Below are 11,699 nucleotides of genomic sequence, written 5' to 3' on the forward strand. Positions count from 1 at the left end.
GCCAGACATGTGATTTCCGGAGAGGCGGCATCGCGCAACTATCGAACGCGAAGGTCGCAATTCTGAATCACTCTTCTGCACAGAATTCTTGGAGAGCACGGAGCGAACATCAAGGGCACTGCATATTGGACTGTATAATGGTTAGATCGTAACCATCGCTGTTATCTAATGTAAATGTAAAATGTGTTTTAATGTGTCATGTAGAGCAGTGCTTCTTAAATTGGTTAATAGTTTACCGAAAGGGGAATGAAATTATTTTGGGGTGAATGACTTAATTTACTCAGATATACTTATATTTTTTCTATACTTAAAAAGGCATTGCCATGCAGTAAAGTGGTTAGTAAGCTCTTAATGCTTTTAATGGCAGTGGAGCTGGAAATTATTGGATTGAATATGTTTTTTTCTCTCTACCTATGGTTTTCTAATTAGAAAGTAGCAGGATATTTCCCAAATTTACTGTATTATAACCTTTTAGGGGAGACCAGACGAGCTAGTGGGATCATAAATTTATAAATTTCCACACTGGAGGATCGCCGCAGGCAACTATTGAACTGTAGCTTTACTTCGTGTTGCCAATTTAGCTACTATGCTGCTAGAACTAGAATTCTATATATATTTACTGTACTTCAATCTACCAGCACTTATTTGCACCAAGCAACATTAATTCTAACTATATTAAGGAGATTTGAGCCCCGTTTTTAGGCAATCTATAGTTAGATTGTGCCATTTTCTTGTAGTGATATTCTGCATTTTCTATTCTAGCGACTTCAGTATTTTGTGAGTTTGATTTGGTAACTCTGGTATATATCAAATTATACACAAGAGAGAGCAAGTCGAAAATTACCAAAACCATTAAGAAATTTAGTCGCGGGTGAATGAAATTTTGTGATAAAGACTCAAAGGTGAATGACACTGAAATAGTTTAAGAAACACTAATGCACGGGGCTAACTAATTGCAGTCACATTCATTCTCCCTATGAGATGCGAGACCTATAGTTAAAAAATTACATTTATACCACGTGGCTATCATGATGCCGCTATTAAAAAAAAAACATAAACTTTGAATGAAAACTGCATTATTTTCGAGTTATAATATGCATCTAACACCATACAAATGATACAGGCAACTCACAATACAGCATCGACATAATACTAACGATAACTATATTTGTTCCACGAACCTAGTAATGGTCAGACACGTGTATTTTACTTGGACGCTATATGTGATCTTTGGACGGCTGTTCAACGTGCGCCGACTGTATATCACTATTCTTGACTACAGCACGGTACATTTACACACATTATAACTACTATGCGTCAATAACCGCTAAACCTCATGCAATTCCTTACCCCCACATTGTGTTAATTACTAAATACTGCTACCTTATATATCATAAACGATAATCACATGTTCGGCAGTTACACGGGCTTTGAGACTATAGTCCTCTATAAATAGAGACAAAATTTTATTAATACGCATGGTCAGTCGGGTTCGGGTCGGGTTAAGATGAAATGTTTGAAAGCTAAAATCGAAATGGCCAGATAAAAACGCAATAATTGCTGCCGTGGCGAGATCAACATGTATATTATAGGCAATTACGCTCTCAAATCAGCCAATCGGCGCTGCGTGCGCTTGAGTAACTAGATCATTAGCATCTATATCTATACGGACATTTTAATTGTTTTCTTTTTATTACCAAACGAAACGCGCTGCACGGTATTTCAAGTTCTTATCAAAACTATAGATATCTAGCTCTGTTTGTTAGAGTAGTTGGCTCTTTCCGTGTGCATTGGTGTGGCGGCCTAAAAATGTGCAAAGCAAGTCTGCTTCCCAGTGTAAAACGCGTTGCAAATTGCCAGTTTTTTGCGTGTTACCATTTCTACAAAAACATTATAGAAGAGTATTTGATTTAGAAAAATATATATGTTGTGCCTTGCTATTGAAGTTGGGCGGGTAGCATTATATTTTTTTCAAAATAACTCCTGCTGATTCATGAGAAGTCTAAGCTAAGTATGGTCGTCAAAGGAACAGGATTTTTATTGTTTTTCGACAAGGTTTTAGCAATAGGTACATGATCCTTTTACTCGACATAGTTAGTCGAATAATTATTGTTATATATCGGTCAGATTATTTACGTGCTGCGAATAAGGGACAAGCGAATCGGTAACATGATCTTATTATGTTCTCGCAAATGTCTACTAGTGATATAGTTAGAGGAGTCGGGTTGATTCTGCTAATGGGTACACAAGGACTGCCTTAGGCCAGTGTCATCTGCTGATGCAGCACCTACGATAGCGCACTTACAATGAGAAAAGTATAATTTTATTGCAGCATTCTCGATATATAAGCGTTAGTAAGGTAGGTAGATTCTATTCATGCAGCGTCTACCCAATCTCTCCTAATATGAAACACGTGCCGGATTGACACTTGTAGTCCAGACATTGTTCTGTCATCAATGCAACTGCATGATCAGATCATCGCGGATGCGACACACATATTGTGCAACATATCGGTATCTATTGTACTCGCACTCAGGTCGAGAGGGTTCGTAATTACCGGAGGTAGCGGAAATCTACTGTAGTGTTGATTAAGGTGATGGGGGTATTATCCGGTTTCACTCACTTAGCGTCTAGCTACGATCAGACGCCTATAGAGGGTTCCGCGACTTGCACTAAAAATAGCAATATTACCTACAATCCCGTGCCGCCGGCCATACTGGTAGTCAGAATTGCGAACAAGTGTTACCGATATTCGCAATCTAGCGATTTTACATCGATAGATTGTACATACGATAGTGTTATTATAGTAATCTATATTAGCAGTAAGTAGATCCCTGTTTTGCAGACAGGGATACCAGCGCGTGTTGGGGTGCTAGAGTTTGATATGATTGTGCAGACCCGGTTTTACAGGGTGTTGCAGGCAGGTTTATCAGCGTGGGTTGGGGTGCTCCGCTAGAGTTCAATGAGATTACACAGGTCCGTTTTTGCAGGGCTTTGCATGCAGGTTTATTAGCTCGAAATCTCGTAACCACGACTTTACAGTGCGAAGTAGTTCATCTCGGTTAGCCCTAACCCTAACCCTAGCCCTAACCCTAACCCTAACCCTAACCCTATCGCTGAGAGGGTCTATGTCCCCCAGGGTGCTGCCGGAACGTACCCTGGATACCGGTACCGTACCTCGCCTACTCCACTAACGAGAGATTGCACGCAACAAATAATTTATGTTCATGGACTTGAGTTTGTTTACATCGCGAGTGTTTAGAAATTTCACCGAATTTACTGCATATAGCTATCAAACGCAGCGTTTTATAACATCTGGTGTATGCACATTTGCCAACTGTCTGAAGTGTACGTAGTATGGACAAGTACTTTGTTTTACTAGACAACGTAGCCAAAGCATGCTATCTCAAGAAAATTGCTTGCATTGTGAATCGACACCCGTACGAGAATGGAGCGAAGACCACAACTTGTGCCAATCACGTACTTATTTGGATCTCGTGAATTGACTACCTAATTACATTCTAGCCGAAACCATTTTACACTCTCAAAGACTTTCAGAACCACAAAAGCCTGGATGCCTACGATCGACTGTTCTGCGGTTGGGTTAGTGCATGGTGTATCAGTCTACATCTATTATGTGAACAGTGAGAGTCCCATCTACGTTATCCGAGCACGTGTTATGCACTCCCAATCTCTGATTATACCATCTCTCTATCCGTGCATAGATCACGATGAGAGGATATGGGACACGCATCATGTCAGCACACTGTAATTGTAAAGCCGGGCTTGGTGAATTCTGTTTACATGTTGCCTCGATCGGTGCTATTTTATGTAGAGTATGCTGCACGTGCAAGAGAAATCACCACCCCCACTCAAACAGCTGCCTACTGGATGCCGGCGATATATGTATATAAGCAAGAGTGGATAATAGAGATCTCTATTATCCACTCTTGATATAAGTGTAAATGTGTAGCGGCGTGCGCCGTGCGTTCGGTGTACGTGTGTGTTGCAGAGGAGCATTTGACCGGCATTTACAGGTAATTATCGGCAATACTAGGCGAAAGAGAGTAGAGAAACATTAAGACATTGGTAGTAAATACATTTCGTGTTTATTCAGCATTGATTTTTTATTGAAAATGCTCCAAGCGTCTGTGGTCCGCCTGGTCTCTCGTCAATTTACCTTGTGTTGTGATCACGCTAGGCAGCCTCAAAAACCTGTGGCGCTCTCTGATACCGATTAATTGCTGCAGGAGAGCGGCGTTGTGATGGATTTGAGGCGAATAAAATGAGCAGAGGTGCGCGTTGCTCAATGCATGTACTTGTACCATGCCTGAACTGGTTTCTGGAACCGTCATGGCCGGCGGCGTTGCATTGTGGGTAATTTTAAAATTCGCGGAACCCTCTTATTATAGGTAAGCTGGCACTAGGCTATGCATATATATATATATATATATTTATATATATATATAATATTAAGTAGTTATAATGAGTAATATATGAAGTACATAAACAATATTAAACTATATATCCGCGTGGCAGTTATATATGGTACGTGTGTTGTCAGGTGCTACTATATCATCAGGAATGAATAAAAACAAGGGACTAAACTCCGTATTCACTGGCGAAAAAGCAGCGAAAAACAAAGAAATGCGCCGTATTTTTCGCCGTCTTTCCGAGTAAAAATAACTAGCACATCTACTAGATCTGTTACAGTATCATCTCACTGCATGCACAGTCACATACAAGCCAGTCACATACAAGCTAATTATTTGTTCTACATTTATATATATATATATATATATATATATATATATATAATATATGTATATATATACATATACTAGCAGGGACGGGCGATTCCATCAATTTCTTCGGGGGATTTCCAGCCAAAATATGATATGTATATATTTCAGAAGAAAGTAGAGAATAATAAATTCTACTTCAATAGTGCAGTTGTTGAGCAATCGGTTTTAAAAGAAATACATTTAGCACAATGAGAAAGGCAATTTCCGAGTAGAGAAACATATGTGACCGCGCCTCAGCATAATACGGACTAGTCGCAAGTTATTGTTTTGAGTAATGAGCACGCACAACATGTCAATGCTGAAAATGGCCTACCTGGACAAAAATAAATTTTTACAAAATAAGTTCCTAAGTGCATATTATATCCGGATATATAGGTTCAGATATCTCTAGATTATTATGGTCATTTTAATTTAAAAAATAAAAAAATAAAAAAATATTTTTAAGGCCCCTGACCGCTCATCCCGACTGGGCCCTTGCCCGGAACGCTTTATCTCAAAAGCTGCATATTCGGCGGAATAAGTCGGTTCCGATCTTCAAATGCTGGTAGATCGGTCAATTTCTTTAGATATAGCCAAATATTATATATCATTTTAAAGGTAATTAAATGATCTATTCAGATATGCACATAACTCAATTTGTAGAATTTCCTACTTAATCCTGGTTTTGCTGGAGCGGGTCACATATTTTCTAAGATAGCACATACGTATACGGATATAACAAGACATATTAGCAAGCGGTAAATAGTGCAAGAAAATTATCTCCAATTCAGTCAGTGCACGCAGACGAGTCGACAACATTGTATATATATATATATATAATATAATATATGTGTGTGTGTGTGTGTGTGGTGTGTGTGTGTGTGTGTGTGTGTGTGTGTGTGTGTGTGTGTGTGTGTATAGGGCCTATATATACATGGCAGCCCGGTTACCATGCGATTACGTGTTATTACACATTCTCTCGTCGCATGCGTCGCGCGCTCTATAACTTAGAGGCTTCCAAAGCACTGAGTAGCGGCGAGTGATGGTGGTAATGGGCTGCGTGCGTGCGTGCGTGCGTGCGTGCGTGCGTGCGTGCTTAGTCCTGCACGTACGAATATCTCCAAACGGTCGCCGCTGTGTGTCTTGGTCGTTCGTGTTCCTGCGTCATTAGCCAGAACGTTTTCATCTTACCCTTGCCCTGAAAACACAAACCCGTGTCTCTTAGAATGTGTTAACCGGATTTATGATAATATTGAAAGCAGTTTTATTTCGGCGATAAATCCGTGATATTTATTTGTTTGTTCTTGTCATGAGACGATAAAGTCAGTAAAGTAAGCGAATTCACTGCCATGGACATCACTTAGTCTTTGCTTGTATGTATAAAAAGCAAAATTTTGGGTAGATTCTTGCACCCATGTTTAAACACCCTAGAAACATTCATGATGTAAGAAAAAAAATGGTGCCAGTTTTTCCATTAACAGTTTAGGCCGCCATTGTTAAACTTTCAAATGGCCCTAGCGTTTTAAAGCGATTTGTATGGTTTTTGGTATTCCAACATTATTCTTTAAAACGTATAAATCAAAATGTGTTCAAGAGTTTGAGTACCAATGCATTATAGTGTTGAGAAGACTTTTCATCTGAACTCCTGTTTGCATGAATAAGAAACAAGGTTTTCGACGTTAATTAGATCAAAAACTAATAATATAATCCTTTACCACGCATTTTAAATTTTTATAACGCAATCGGACTCTATTTTAGTTTTTAACTTTGTATTTCTAGCAAGATCATTATATCTCAATACATAGGCTCACTAATTTTATAAATGCTTTCAAATAATTTAAGGTCTTGACGACGCATGGCCAAGAAGCAGATTCTGTACCGGTAGCGCTGACTGTATCACAGGATTTTAAATGGCAATCATTACAATCAGAGCGGATCGAAGCTGCACCAGTTAACTCTTCAGGCACTCTTCGATCTCTGGAATGGCAGAAATTTCTGAGGATCAACTGTTGTACGTGACGCCTTGGTAGCCACCGTAAGAGCAGCTGACTGAAGCATAGCCGGGATAAGACAGGCGCTTGCAGAAGCGCCACTAGGCATTCAAAAATGGATATTAGAATCCTTCAATCTGGCAGAAACAAGTACGAGATTTGACGTAGTCGTAAGACAGACCCAATGTTTCAATGGGCTAGGATTACATGCGGCCAGGTGATAACACTGTTACACGTTCAGCAGGCTATACGCGGAAGGTAACTGGCACCCTCATAGCTTGGTATCACTGAGCATCTTTGCATATGCCAGCACTTAAGTACTTTCTTTGCATATGCAGTGCTAGATTATGCTCAACAACATTCACGACTCATCGCACGCATGGGATGCCATAAAACCTCTAATCCAGAACTATGCAGAGCTTTCACCCAATTGTGAGTGTTGCAGTGAAGTTACGCAGCAACCGTATTCATTCACACACGAATTGGTGTTGATCAGGCATGGAACACCTCAACAAATCAACGAAAGGCCAAGGAGGATCTCTGGAATACACAACATCTCAAGCACGCTCTTGAAGGTTTTGCTCTCACTGCCTCCGCAGCTGGCACGACTTGCTGCATGAGTCAGACGACTTGTAGCTACTACTAGCACAATTGCCACCACCACGCAATCATAACTCTCGTCAGTCAAAAATGCTCGCCAAGAAGCTCCATTGGCTCAGCTGAGTCAGTGTTAGCACCGCTGCAAACTTATTCGCAAATGAGGCCTGGTTAGCGAGAACTCGGACTGCAGACGGGCACTTGCCATGTACAAACTCATGTGAAAGGAATCATCCCAGAGCAAAGTTCACCAAAGTACCTAGCCAACCGAGGGAAATGCCATGGAAGCTTACCAAAACGTTTTGTAGAAGGAACGCATCATCTGTCGCAATCTTGGGACAAGATACCATATCAAGCAGAAGACATGCGAGTCTGCTGCAAAAGACATTAAATTGGAACACAGGGGTCTGAAGGTGTTGACCTTTGCCAACTGCTGGTTGATTGCCTGGTCATGCTCGAGAGTGTCGATCTGGAATGAAGTGATTGGCAATCGCTGAATTTGCCTACACAAAGCAAAAGTTACCTCATGGCCCACCGGATGATCCTATTCATCCCACTGACGGACAGAGAGCACCAGCTGATAAAGCTTCTGGCAAGACTTATTGGTGCGCCAACGACACAGCCTTCAAACTTCTGCACAGCCCCACCGATTATGAAGAGGGATTGAGATGTGTCCTTGTAGTTGCATGGAAGGGAGTGGTACAGTCGAGTGATGCAATCAAAATTTTCAAACTTCAAAGAGCTTGCAACATCCTCGTCACACTGCATTGACCCAAGGCTCTCGAGATATTGCCAGTTGCGAGTTATATTTGATAACTACGCCAATAAGCATCAACTGAGAGAGCGATGGAAATAAGCAATGTTGCGGGTAAACTAAATCCTACATAGTTTAAGACTCAACGGCGCATCAAAAGACAGAAATGATGTATTCTTGCCAGCATGCAGCACAAAAGGATTCCTAACTCTCTACTTGCCCATCAGCTTTATCCCACTACAGTACCAGTCAACGGCATGACTGCAACACTGCAGGAGGCTCATAGACGAATTATGAATGTGTGAAATAACATGCCCGGTGTAGCACACAGGAAGCAGGCGCGACTACTCTTATGATTTATCATGCTGTAGAGAGTTGCGAGCAACGGGATCTAATGTCCCATATATTTCAAGACACAGAGTGCTGCTTCTGCCTCTACCGAAGAACGCCACTATTGCAAACCATTCTGCCTAATGCTGGGACAAGCGAAAGACATACGAAAAGCTCTTCCTACAGCCTAATTTATCGCAAAGCCTTGCGACCGGAGAAATCAGCAGCTTGCATAAACTGCATGCTCTTACACGGCTGTGGATACGACAGCAACATATCCAAGGACAGGGAAAAGAAGGGATGCTTTGCAACTGTTCCTGAAGCAAGCCGCCACCGATCCCTGATAGCACTAGCTGGTCTTGGCCGAACGGAGATGAACATCCGAAAAAGTTTACATGGCTGTGAAGAGTTTTCTTTGCTCTCTTTCTGTCCAAGTGGAGGTCCACATTGGGCGAAGCACAATATGCTTCAGATGGTTTTTGTCTCAGCAACTTCAAGGAATGAACAAGGAGTTGCACGAAACTGCACCGACTCAGGAGCCATGGATTCACATATACGCCTGCCACAATGTCCAGGCTAATAATATGGCACCAGGATATGTATATGAAATCAACCGTTGTCTGCGACCTCTGACCTTGGTGGCGAAACCTAGACAAACAGCGACTGACAGCTTCTTCTCAAGGTTTGCCAACCAGCCCCCGGTCTTAGGTGCTCGCCAGACTCGCTCAGGTGTAACTGTGAAAAATCAAAGTTTCCGCGAAAGGTGCGCATGGCAGAGGAAACAATGTCGCTGTACTTGAACTTTGCAATGTGGTGCGGGAAGGCGACAGCTGCTACTAACATTACACCACAATGATTGGCGAAGATCTAGAAGATAGTGAGAAGCAATGACACTAGTACTCCTGATTCATACACTGTAGCATGTCGTACGCTTTAAAAAAAAATATCCATCTTAAACTATAATTGATTTTTATATTGAATTACATCTTTTACATTATTTCTCTTAATGTTTTGGAGGATGGTAAAGAGTCGTTCCAATCATAAATACGTTGTTATTATGAATCTCATATGCCAACTGAAAACATATCGGTTAGACCCACAACAAATCTCCAATGTCCATTGGTACAAACGTATGGCAATTTTACGGAGAAAAGGCGCTGAATATGGTGGCCATCTTGGATTTTTGCTATTTAGGAGTAATTTTCGAGTGCTCTAATTTTGTTTCGCAATGAATCTTTGATCTCTTTATATGATATAAATAGAAATAGAATAAAATTGTATGACATTTGAATGAATAGATTGGTTTAATTGGAAATTATTTAAAAAAAAGAATATTTTCCGTTGATTGGCATTTTGAAATTCAAATGAGCGCCTAAATTTAATGAAAAACTGGCACTCCATTTTTTTCTTAATCAGTGAAATTCTAACGATGCTGTCTAGATGTGTTTAGACATGAGTGCAAGAATCTACGCCAAAAAAATGACCCAATCGGAAAATATACCTAAGCCATAGATCTAACTAGTGGTTTTAACTTTTTAACTTCTGCGGGTGCGTTAAAGGGCCCTGAACAGATATACTCTACGCAGATATTTGGCGCCCTTAAGTAACCAGGTTGAATGTGTTTTATATTGGAGAATGATAAAAGATAATCGAACCGTCAATTTTCCATGTTCTGCAATCGCGTCGGTTGCCTATCAATGTTTGAGTAATAAATAAAATCTCCTTATTCACAATACATATGTGATTATCAGCATAATTAGCTGTCATGCAGTCTCTGCTCATGATGGAGGTGTTATACTTACTGAAGTAACCCCCCCCCCTCAGATCGGAGATAGAACTTAATATTATTAAGGCGTTCGCTACAGTAAATGTCGAAGTAGAGTAGGCAATAGACCGACAAGGTGTCCTTATCGTATTTAACCAATTAACCTTGAGATTGGCCTTTAGCGGACGTGGTACGTTATGCCGCTCAGTTTCGTGTGTCGTGATGTAATAGCACAATCATATATGAGCATTATACATTATACAACATACATTATATCATAACATTATACATTTTACAACATACATTATATCATAACATTATACATTTTACAACATACATTATATCATAACATTATACATTATACAACATTTATGCCAGTTTCATGCTTTTGTCAAAAAGTGCACAATTAATTCATCTGATTTTTGGCTCTTATAGCTTCGATCTGTACTATCTAGGAAAAACTAGCCTCAAACTTGAAAATGGCGGCCATTTTAGAATTATGCTAATTAGCCAGTTTCCCGTGGGCCGATTTTGGCCGATTTTGCATATGAAGTTTAGGAGGGTCCAATCAACAACTTCCAACAATAGAACCTTCTGTTGCAATTTGTTCCGGGTAGGCCAAAAAATTCTATATATTGACTAGACTAATAATAGAGAATTATTAATATCTCTATTATAGTCTCTATTATCCACTCCTGATTATATCATAACACAATACGCCAACGGGGTTTACCTTTACTTCGACCTCTCCACGAGATACGTGTTTAAATCCTCCCACCTTGTCCAGAATTATCTCCGTTGTATCACTCATATGTATCTTCATTGCTGCAGAGAGATAACGAGTCGGTTGTAACGAGATAATGAGATAATTATAACGAGATAACGAGATAATGATAACGATAATATATGTTAATGATAATGAATATGCTACTGATAATGAATATGATAATGATAACGATACGAGCTAATGATAACGAGATAATGAGTGCGGTTCTCATGCACATGTATGTTATTGTCTAATAATATCACGGCTCTCTCATAGGTAAGCGAAAGGCACACGCGAAAATAAAATAGAAACATGCGTAAGTGCGTGAAAGGAGAGTGACCGCGTGGAATAAAAAAAACAGGACGAGAGAATGCGAGAGAGGTATATATATATATATATCAGGAGTAGATAATAGGCGATAATAAGGCGATAATAACGATTTCGTACGATGATGGGCGAATGTACTGTGTCCGATTTGAGCTCAAGTTGGATGAGTTACGTGTAGTAAATCGTAGGTATTATAAGGCTAGTAAATGACGAATTTCCCTTGTTTATTGATGTCACACTCCTCCCTATTATCTACTCCTGAACACCGGTAAACACCACATTAGTTCATTAACAACGACCCCACGCCGTTCAAAGTAGGCCTACGCAGGTCAAAGTATGTATGTGCAGATAATTGCCCTCTATAATGTGCAGATAATGTATAATG

The sequence above is a fragment of the Priapulus caudatus genome, unplaced genomic scaffold, assembly GCF_000485595.1.
Source record: "Priapulus caudatus unplaced genomic scaffold, Priapulus_caudatus-5.0.1 Scaffold54, whole genome shotgun sequence".
Taxonomy (NCBI): Eukaryota; Metazoa; Priapulida; class Priapulimorpha; order Priapulimorphida; family Priapulidae; genus Priapulus; species Priapulus caudatus.